This window comes from Triticum urartu, chromosome 3 (assembly GCF_003073215.2).
Source record: "Triticum urartu cultivar G1812 chromosome 3, Tu2.1, whole genome shotgun sequence".
In the NCBI taxonomy this organism is placed as follows: Eukaryota; Viridiplantae; Streptophyta; class Magnoliopsida; order Poales; family Poaceae; genus Triticum; species Triticum urartu.
This window is the reverse complement of record NC_053024.1, coordinates 596,248,621-596,260,852: the sequence shown is the minus strand read 5'-3', so window position 1 is coordinate 596,260,852 and position 12,232 is coordinate 596,248,621.

Below are 12,232 nucleotides of genomic sequence, written 5' to 3'. Positions count from 1 at the left end.
GCAATGGTGGAAGGGTGAGAGTGTGTATAATCCATGGACTCAACATTAGTCATAAAGAACTCACATACTTATTGCAAACATCTATTAGTTATCGAAACAAAGTATTATGCGCATGCTCCTAGGGGGATAGATTGGTAGGAAAATACCACCGCTCATCCCCGACCGCCACTCATAAGGAAGACAAACAATAAATAAATCATGCTCCGACTTCATCACATAACAGTTCACCATATGTGCATGCTACGGGAATCACAAACTTCAACACAAGCATTTCTCAAATTCACAACTACTCAACTAGCACGACTCTAGTATCACCATCTCCATATCTCAAAATAATTATCAAGTATCAAACTTCTCATAGTATTCAACACACTCATAAGAATTTTTTTATTAATCTTGAATGCCTAACATAATTAAAGCAAATTACCACGCTGTTTTGTAGGACTCTCGAAATAATCTAAGTGAAGCATGAGAGAACACTAGTTTATATAAAACAAATCCACCACCGTGCCCTAAAATATATAAGTGAAGCACTACAGCAAAAACTATATAACTCAAAAGATATAAGTGAAGCACATAGAGTATTCTAACAATTTCCGAATCATGTGTGTCTCTCAAAAGGTGTGTACAGCAAGGATGATTGTGGAAAACTAACAAATAAAGACTCAAATAATACAAGACGCTCCAAGCAAAACACATATCATGTGGTGAATAACAATATAGCTCCAAGTAAAGTTACCGATGGAAGTAGACGAAAGAGGGGATGCCTTCCGGGGCATCCCCAAGCTTGGGCTTTTAGGTGTCCTTAGATTATCTTGGGGTGCCATGGGCATCCCCAAGATTAGGCTCTTGTCACTCCTTGTTCCATAATCCATCAAATCTTTCACCCAAAACTTGAAAACTTCACAACACAAAACTTAAAGTAGAAAATCTCGTGAGCTCCGTTAGCGAAAGAAAACAGAACACCACTTCAAGGTACTGTAATGAACTCATTCTTTATTTATATTGGTGTTAAACCTACTGTATTCCAACTTCTCTATGGTTTATAAACTATTTTACTAGCCATAGATTCATCAAAATAAGCAAACAACACACGAAAAACAGAATCTGTCAAAAACAGAATAGTCTGTAGTAATCTGTAGCTAACGCAAGTTCTGGAACCCCAAAAATTCTAAAATAAATTTCTGGACGTGAGGAATTTATCTATTAATCATATGCAAAAAGATTAACTAAATATCACTTTCCAAATAAAAATGGCAGGAATTCTCGTGAGCGCTAAAGTTTCTGTTTTTTACAGCAAGATTAAAAAGACTTTCCCCAAGTCTTCCCAACGGTTCTACTTGGCACAAACACTAATTAAACACAAAAAAACACAACCAAAACAGAGGATAGATAAATTATTTATTACTAAACAGGAGCAAAAAGCAAGGAATAAAAATAAAATTGGGTTTCCTCCCAACAAGCGCTATCGTTTAATGCCCCTAGCTAGGCATAAAGCAAGGATAGATCTAGGTATTGCCATCTTTGGTAGGCAATCCATAAGTGGCTCTCATAATAGATTCATAAGGTAATTTAATTTTCTTTCTAGGAAAGTGTTCCATGCCTTTCCTTAACGGAAATTGGAATCTAATATTTCCTTCCTTCATATCAATAATTGCACCAATCTTTCGAAGGAAAGGTCTACCAAGAATAATAGTACATGAAGGATTGCAATCTATGTCAAGAACGATAAAATCTACGGGCACATAATTCCTATTTGCAACAATAAGAACATCATTAATTCTTCCCATAGGTTTCTTAATAGTGGAATCCGCAAGGTGCAAGTTTAAAGAGCAATCATCAAAATCACGGAAACCTAACAAATCACACAAAGTCTTTGGAATCGTGGAAACACTAGAAACCAAATCACACAAAGCATAGCATTCATGATCTTTAATTTTAATTTTAATAGTAGGTTCCCACTCATCATAAAGTTTTCTAGGGATAGAAACTTCCAACTCAAGTTTTTCTTCATAAGATTGCATCAAAGCATCAACGATATGTTTGGTAAAGGCTTTATTTTGACTATAAGCATGAGGAGAATTTAGCACGGATTGCAACAAGGAAATACAATCTATCAAAGAGCAATTATCATAATTAAATTCCTTGAGATCCAAAATAGTGGGTTCATTGATATTTAAAGTTTTGACCCCTTCAATCCCACTTTTAACAATTTTAGCATCAAGATCTAAAGACTCTGAATTTTTGGAATGCCTTCTAGGTAAAGGTGGATCATATTCAGTCCCATCATTATCAAGATTCATATTGCAAAACAAACATTTAATAGGGGACACATCAATAACTTTTAGATCTTCATCTTTATTTTCATGGAAACTAGAAGAACACGCTTTCACAAAACAATCTTTCTTAGCACGCATCCTAGCGGTTCTTTCTTTGCACTCATCAATGGAAATTCTCATGGCTTTGAGAGACTCATTGATATCATGCTTAGGTGGAATAGATCTAAGTTTCAAAGAATCAACATCAAGAGAAATTCTATCAACGTTCCTAGCCAACTCATCAATCTTAAGCAATTTTTCTTCAATCAAAGCATTGAAATTATTTTGCGAAGTAATAAATTGTTTAATATTAGATTCAAAATCAGAGGGTATCTTATTAAAATTTCCATAAGAATTGTTGTAGGAATTACCATAATTATTAGAGGAATTACTAGGATACGGCCTAGGATTAAAGTTTCCTCTATACGCATTGTTACCAAAATTAATCCTACCAACAAAATTCACACCCATAGATTCATTATTATTCTCAAGTATAGTAGAAAAAGGCATATCATTAGGATCAGAAGAAACACTTATATTAGCAAATAATTTTATAAGTTCATCCATCTTTCCACTCAAAACATTAATTTCTTCTATTGCATGCACTTTCTTATTAGTAGATCTTTCAGTGCGCCATTGAGAATAATTAACCATAATATTATCTAGGAGTTTAGTAGCTTCTCCTAAAGTGATTTCCATAAAAGTGCCTCCCGTGGCCGAACCTAAAAGATTTCTAGAAGCAAAATTCAATCCGGCATAAAAATTTTGTATAATCATTCATAAATTCAAACCATGTGTAGGGCAATTACGTATCATTAATTTCATCCTCTCCCAAGCTTGTGCAACATGTTCATGATCAAGTTGCTTAAAATTCATGATATCGTTTCTAAGGGAGATGATCTTAGCGGGAGGAAAAATACTTAGAGATAAAAGCATCTTTGCACTTATTCCACGAATCAATACTATTTTTAGGCAAAGACGAAAACCAAGCTTTAGCACGATCTCTAAGCGAAAAAGGAAATAGCTTCAATTTAACAATATCATTGTTCACATCTTTCTTCTTTTGCATATCACACAAATCAACAAAGTTGTTTAGATGGGTAGCGGCATCTTCACTAGGAAGGCCGGAAAACGTATCTTTCATGACAAGATTCAACAAAGCAGCATTTATTTCACAAGATTCAACATCGGTAAGAGGAGCAATCGGAGTGCTAATAAAATCATTGTTGTTGGTATTAGTAAAGTCACACAATTTTGTATTATCTTGAGCCATCGTGACAAGCAAGCAATCCAACACACAAGCAAACAAGAGACGGGCAAATAGAGGCAAATAGAGAAAGAGAAGGAGGACGGAGAGAGAGGGCGAATAAAACGGCAAGGGTGAAGTGGGGGAGAGGAAAACGAGAGCCAAATGGAAAATAATGTAATGCAGGAGATAAGGGTTTGTGATGGGTACTTGGTATGTTGACTTTTGCGTAGACTCCCCTGTTGGGGAACGTAGTAATTTCAAAAAAATTCCTACGCACACGCAAGATCATGGTGATGCATAGCAACGAGAGGGGAGAGTGTTGTCTACGTACCCTCGTAGACCGTTCGCGGAAGCGTTATATCAACGCGGTTGATGTAGTCGTACGTCTTCACGTCCGACCGATCCAAGTACCGAAAGCACGGCACCTCCGAGTTCTGCACACGTTCGGCTCGGTGACGTCCTCGCCTTCTCGATCCAGCAAGAGGGGCGAAGTAGTAGATGAGTTCCGGCAGCACGACGGCGTGGTGACGGTGTTGGTGAAGAACAATCTCCACAGGGCTTCGCCTAAGCACTACGAAAATATGACGGAGGATAAACTAGAGGAGACGGGGTTGTCGGCACACGGCTTGGTGTTTTTTGATCTCTCTTTGGTGCTAGCCCTGCCCCTCTATTTATATGCTGAGCCCTGGGGTCGAAACTTGGAGTAAAAGCCTCCACAAAGTCAGTTTCACCCGAAATGCAAGAGTCCTTCTTGGACTCCAGGGCCAGATGCCAGGGTTCCCGGCGTCTGGACCCAGACGCCAGGGACCCTAGCGTCTGGCCCCTGGACTCCGCAAAACTTCCTTTTGCGCTTTCCAAAAAACTTGTGGGCTTTCCCCTTTGGCCCAAATAAAGTGTTCTCGTACCCAACCATTTCGGGGAACATCCGGAACCCCTTCCGGTGATTTCCGGAACCCTTCCGGTGACCAAACACTATTATCCCATATATCAAACTTTGTCTCCGGACCATTCCGGAGTTCCTCGTCATGTCCGTGATCTCATCCCGGACTCCGAACAACATTCAGTCACCAACATACATAACTCATATAGTACTATATCGTCAACGAACGTTAAGCGTGCGGACCCTACGGGTTCGAGAACTATGTAGACATGACCGAGACACCTCTCTGGTCAATAACCAATAGCGGGACCTGGATGCCCATATTGGCTCCTACATATTCTACGAAGATCTTTATCGGTCAAACCGCATAACAACATACGTTGTTCCCTTTGTCATCGGTATGTTACTTGCCCGAGATTCGATCGTCGGTATCTCAATACTTAGTTCAGTCTCGTTACCGGCAAGTCTCTTTACTCGTTCCGTAATACATCATCTCGCAACTAACTCATTAGTTGCAATGCTTATGTGATGTGCATTACCGAGAGGGCCCAGAGATACCTCTCCGACAATCGGAGTGACAAATCCTAATCTCGAAATACGCCAACCCAACATGTACCTTTGGAGACACCTTTAGGGCTCCTTTATAATCACCCAGTTATGTTGTGACGTTTGGTAGCACACAAAGTGTTCCTCCGGTAAACGGGAGTTGCATAATCTCATAGTCACAGGAACATGTATAAGTCATGAAGAAAGCAATAGCAACATACTAAATGATCGGGTGCTAAGCTAATGGAATGGGTCATGTCAATCAGATCATTCACCTAATGATGTGATCCCATTAATCAAATAACAACTCTTTGTCCATGGTTAGGAAACATAGCCATCTTTGATTAACGAGCTAGTCAAGTAGAGGCATACTAGTGACACTCTGTTTGTCTATGTATTCACACATGTATTATGTTTCCGGTTAATACAATTCTAGCATGAATAATAAACATTTATCATGAAATAAGGAAATAAATAATAACTTTATTATTGCCTCTAGGGCATATTTCCTTCAGTCTCCCACTTGCACTAGAGTCAATAATCTAGATCACATCACCATGTGATTAACATCGATAGTTCACATCATCATGTGATTAACACCCATAGTTCACACCGCCATGTGACCAACACCCAAAGGGTTTACTAGATTCAGTAATCTAGTTCACATCGCTTATGTGATTAACACCCAAAGAGTACTAAGGTGTGATCATGTTTTGCTTGGGAGAGAAGTTTAGTCAACGGGTCTGTCACATTCAGATCCGTATGTATTTTGCAAATTTCTATGTCAACAATGCTCTGCACGGAGCTACTCTTAGCTAATTGCTCCCACTTTCAATATGTATCCAGATTGAGACTTAGAGTCATCTAGATCAGTGTCAAAACTTGCATCGACGTAACCCTTTACGATGAACCCTTTTTGTCACGTCCATAATTGAGAAACATATCCTTATTCCACTAAGGTAATTTTGACCGCTGTCCATTGATCTACTCCTAGATCACTATTGTACTCCCTCTCTTAACACAGTGTATGGTATACAATAGATCTGGTACACAGCATGGCATACTTTATAGAACCTATGACTGAGGCATAGGGAATGACTTTCATTCTCTTTCTATCTTCTACCGTGGTCGGGCTTTGAGTCTTACTCAACTTCACACCTTGTAACACAGGCAAGAAACTTTTTCTTTGACTGTTCCATTTTGAACTACTTCAAAATCTTGTCAAGGTATGTAATCATTGAGAAAACTTATCAAGCGTCTTGATCTATCTCTATAGATCTTGATAATCAATATGTAAGCAGCTTCACCGAGGTCTTTCTTTGAAAATTCCTTTCAAACACTCCTTTATGCTTTGTAGAATAATTCTACATTATTTCCGATCAACAATATGTCATTCACATATACTTATCAGAAATGTTGTAGTGCTCCCACTCACTTTCTTGTAAATACAGGCTTCACCGCAAGTCTGTATAAAACTATATGCTTTGATCAACTTATCAAAGCGTGTATTCCAACTCCGAGATGCTTGCACCAGTCCATAAATGGATCGCTGGAGCTTGCATATTTTGTTAGCACCTTTAGGATTGACAAAACCATCTTGTTGCATCACATACAACTATTCTTTAATAAATCCATTAAGGAATGCAGTTTTGTTTATCCATTTGCCAGATTTCATAAAATGCGGCAATTGCTAACATGATTCGGACAGACTTAAGCATAGATACGAGTGAGAAACTCTCATCGTAGTCAACACCTTGAACTTGACGAAAACCTTTTGCGACAATTCTAGCTTTGTAGATAGTAACACTACTATCCGTGTCCGTCTTCCTCTTGAAGATCCATTTATTATCAATGGCTTGCCGATCCTCGGGCAAGTCCACCAAAGTCCACACTTTGTTCTCATACATGGATCCTATCTTAGATTTCATGGCCTCAAGCCATTTATCGGAATCTGGGCTCATCATCGCTTCCTCATAGTTCGTAGGTTTGTCATGGTCAAGTAACATGACCTCCAGAATAGGATTACCGTACCACTCTGGTGCGGATCTCACTCTGGTTTACTTACGAGATTCGGTAGTAACTTGATCTGAAGTTACATGATCATCATCATTAGCTTCCTCACTAATTGGTGTAGTAGTCACAAGAACAGAATTCTATGATGAACTACTTTCCAATAAGGGAGATGGTACAATTACCTTATCAAGTTTTCTACTTTCCCCCCACTCACTTCTTTCGAGAGAAACTCCTTCTCTAGAAAGTATCCATTCTCAGCAACGAATGTCTTGCCTTCGGATCTGTGATAGAAGGTGTACCCAACAGTCTCCTTTGGGTATCCTATGAAGACATATTTCTCCGATTTGGGTTTGAGCTTATCAGGATGAAACTTTTTCATATAAGCATCACAACCCCAAACTTTAAGAAATGACAACTTTGGTTTCTTGCCAAACCACAGTTCAGATTGTGTCGTCTCAACGGACTTAGATGGTGCCCCTTTTTACGTGAATGCAGCTGTCTTTAATGCATAACCTCAAAAACGATAGTGGTAAATCGGTAAGAAACATCATAGATTTGTACTATATCTAATAAAGTACGGCTATGACGTTCGAACACACCATTATGCTGTGGTGTTCCAGGTGGCACGAATTTGTGAAACTATTCCACATTGTTTTAATTGAAGACCAAACTCGTAACTTAAATATTTGTCTCCGCGATCAGATCGTAGAAACCTTATTTTCTTGTCACGATGATTTTCCACTTCACTCTGAAATTCTTTGAACTTTTCAAATGTTTCAGACTTATGTTTCATCAAGTAGATATACCCATATCTGCTCAAATTATCTGTGAAGGTCAGAAAATAATGATACCCGCTGCAAGCCTTGATATTCATCGGACCACATACATCAGTATGTATGATTTCCAACAAATCTGTTGCTTGCTCCATTGTTCCGGAGAACGGCGTTTTAGTCATTTTTCCCAAGAGACATGGTTCGCAAGCATCAAGTGATTCATAATCAAGTGATTCCAAAATCCCATCAGCATGGAGTTTCTTCATGCGCTTTACACCAATATGACCTAAACGGCAGTGCCATGAACAAGTTGCACTATCATTATTAACTTTGCATCTTTTTGGCTTCAATATTATGAATATGTGTATCACTACGATCGAGATCCAACAAACCATTTTTGTTGGTGTGTATGACCATAGAAGGTTTTATTCATGTAAACAGAACAACAATTGTTCTCTAACTTAAATGAATAACCGTATTGCAATAAACATGATCAAATCATATTTATGCTCAACGCAAACACCAAATAACACTTATTTAGGTTCAACATTAATCCCGAAAGTATAGGGAGTGTGCGATGATGATCATATCAATCTTGGAACCACTTCCAATACACATCGTCACTTCACCCTTAACTAGTCTCTGTTTATTCTGCAACTCCCGTTTCGAGTTGCTAATCTTAGCAACTGAACTAGTACCAAATACTGAGGGGTTGCTATGAACACTAGTAAAGTACACATCAATAACATGTATATCAAATATACCTTTGTTTACTTTGCCATCCTTTCTTATCCACCAAATACTTGGGGTAGTTCCTCTTCCAGTGACCAATCCCTTTGCAGTAGAAGCACTTTGTCTCAGGCTTAGGACCAGAATTGGGTTTCTTCACTTGAGCAACAACTTGCTTGCCGTTCTTCTTGAAGTTCCCCTTCTTCCTTTTGCCCTTTTCTTGAAACTAGTGGTCTTGTCTACCATCAACACTTGATGTTTTTCTTGATTTCTACCTTCGTCGATTTTAGCATCACGAAGAGCTTGGGAATCGTTTCCGTTATCCCTTGCATACTATAGTTCATCACGAAGTTCTACTAACTTGGTGATGGTGACTAGAGAATTCTGTCAATCACTATCTTATCTGGAAGATTAACTCCCACTTGATTCAAGCGATTGTAGTACCCAGACAATCTGAGTACATGCTCACTGCTTGAGCGATTCTCCTTCATCTTGTAGCTATAGAACTTGTTGGAGACTTCATATCTCTCAACTCGGGTATTTGCTTGAAATATTAACTTCAACTCCTGGAACATCTCATATGGTCCATGACGTTCAAAACGTCTTTGAAGTCCCGATTCTAAGCTGTTAAGCATGATGCACTAAACTATCAAGTAGTCATCATATTGAGCTAGCCAAACGTTCATAACGTCTGCATCTGCTCCTGCAATAGGTCTGTCACCTAGCGGTGCATCAAGGACATAATTTTTCTGTGCAGCAATGAGGATAAACCTCATATCACGGATACAATCCGCATCATTGCTACTAACATCTTTCAACATAGTTTTTCTCTAGGAACATATCAAAACAAACATAGGGAAGCAACAACGCGAGCTCTTGATCTACAACATAGATATGCTAATACTATCAGGACTAAGTTCATGATAAATTTAAGTTCAATTAATCATATTACTTAAGAACTCCCACTTAGATAGACATCCCTCTAATCATCTAAGTGATCACGTGATCCAAATCAACTAAACCATGTCCGATCATCACGTGAGATGGAGTAGTTTTCAATGGTGAACATCACTATGTTGATCATATCTACTATATGATTCACGCTCGACCTTTCGGTCTCCACTGTTCCGAGGCCATATCTGCATATGCTAGGCTCGTCAAGTTTAACCTGAGTATTCCGCGTGTGCAAAACTGTCTTGCACCCGTTGTAGATGGACGTAGAGCTGATCACACCCGATCATCACATGGTGTATGGGCACGACGAACTTTGGCAACGGTGCATACTGAGGGAGAACACTTTTATCTTGAAATTTAGTGAGAGATCATCTTATAATGCTACCGTCAATCAAAGCAAGATAAGATGCATAAAAGATAAACATCACATGCAATCAATATAAGTGATATGATATGGCCATCATCATCTTGTGCTTGTGATCTCCATCTCCGAAGCACCGTCATGATCACCCTCGTCACCGGCGCGACACCTTGATCTCCATCGTAGCATCGTTGTCGTCTCGCCAATCTTATGCTTCCACGACTATCACTACCGCTTAGTGATAAAGTAAAGCATTACAACGCAATTGCATTGCATACAATAAAGCGACAACCATATGGCTCCTGCCAGTTGCCGATAACTCGGTTACAAAACATGATCATCTCATACAATAAAATTTAGCATCATGTCTTGACCATATCACATCACAACATGCCCTGCAAAAACAAGTTAGACGTCCTCTACTTTGTTGTTGCAAGTTTTACGTGGCTGCTACGGGCTTAGCAAGAACCGTTCTTACCTACGCATCAAAACCACAACGATAGTTTGTCAAGTTGGTGCTGTTTTAACCTTCGCAAGGACCGGGCGTAGCCACACTTGGTTCAACTAAAGTTGGAGAAACTGACACCCGCCAGCCACCTGTGTGCAAAGCACGTCGGTAGAACCAGTCTCGCGTAAGCGTACGCGTAATGTCGGTGCGGGCCGCTTCATCCAACAATACCGCCGAACCAAAGTATGACATGCTTGTAAGCAGTATGACTTATATCGCCCACAACTCACTTGTGTTCTACTCGTGCACAACATCAACGCATAAAACCTGGCTCGGATGCCACTGTTGGGGAACGTAGTAATTTCAAAAAATTTCCTACGCACACGCAAGATCATGGTGATGCATAGCAACGAGAGGGGAGAGTGTTGTCTACATACCCTCGTAGACCGTTCACGGAAGCGTTATATCAACGCGGTTGATGTAGTCGTACGTCTTCACGTCCGACCGATCCAAGTACTGAAAGCATGGCACCTCCGAGTTCTGCACACGTTCGGCTCGGTGACGTCCTCGCCTTCTCGATCCAGCAAGAGGGGCGAAGTAGTAGATGAGTTCCGGCAGCACGATGGCGTGGTGACGGTGTTGGTGAAGAACAATCTCCGCAGGGCTTCGCCTAAGCACTACGAAAATATGATGGAGGATAAACTAGAGGAGACGGGGTTGCCGGCACATGGCTTGGTGTTTTTTGATCTCTCTTTGGTGCTAGCCCTGCCCCTCTATTTATATGTTGAGCCCTGGGGTCGAAACTTGGAGTAAAAGCCTCCACAAAGTCGGTTTCACCCGAAAGGCAAGAGTCCTTCTCGGACTCCAGGGCCAGACGCCAGGGTTCCCGGCGTCTGGACCCAGACGCCAGGGACCCTGGTGTCTGGCCCCTGGACTCCGCAAAACTTCCTTTTGCGCTTTCCAAAAAACTTGTGGGCTTTCCCCTTTGGCCCAAATAAAGTGTTCTCGTACCCAAACATTTCGGGAAACATCCGGAACCCCTTCCGGTGATTTCCGGAACCCTTCCAGTGACCAAACACTATTATCCCATATATCAAACTTTGTCTCCGGACCATTCCGGAGTTCCTCGTCATGTCCGTGATCTCATCCCAGACTCCGAACAACATTCGGTCACCAACATACATAACTCACATAGTACTATATCGTCAACGAACGTTAAGCGTGCGGACCCTACGGGTTCGAGAACTATGTAGACATGACCGAGACACCTCTCTGGTCAATAACCAATAGCGGGACCTGGATGCCCATGTTGGCTCCTACATATTCTACGAAGATCTTTATCGGTCAGACCGCATAACAACATACGTTGTTCCCTTTGTCATCGGTATGTTACTTGCCCGAGATTCAATCGTCGGTATCTCAATACTTAGTTCAATCTCGTTACCGGCAAGTCTCTTTACTCGTTCCGTAATACATCATCTCGCAACTAACTCATTAGTTGCAATGCTTGCAAGGCTTATGTGATGTGCATTACCGAGAGGGCCCAGAGATACCTCTCTGACAATCGGAGTGACAAATCCTAATCTCGAAATACGCCAACCCAACATGTACCTTTGGAGACACCTGTAGAGCTCCTTTATAATCACCCAGTTACGTTGTGACGTTTGGTAGCACACAAAGTGTTCCTCCGGTAAACGGGAGTTGCATAATCTCATAGTCACAGGAACATGTATAAGTCATGAAGAAAGCAATAGCAACATACTAAACGATCGGGTGCTAAGCTAATGGAATGAGTCATGTCAATCAGATCATTCACCTAATGATGTGATCCCGTTAATCAAATAACAACTCTTTGTCCATGGTTAGGAAACATAACCATTCTTTGATTAACGAGCTAGTCAAGTAGAGGCATACTAGTGACACTCTATTTGTCTATGTATTCACACATGTATTATGTTTCC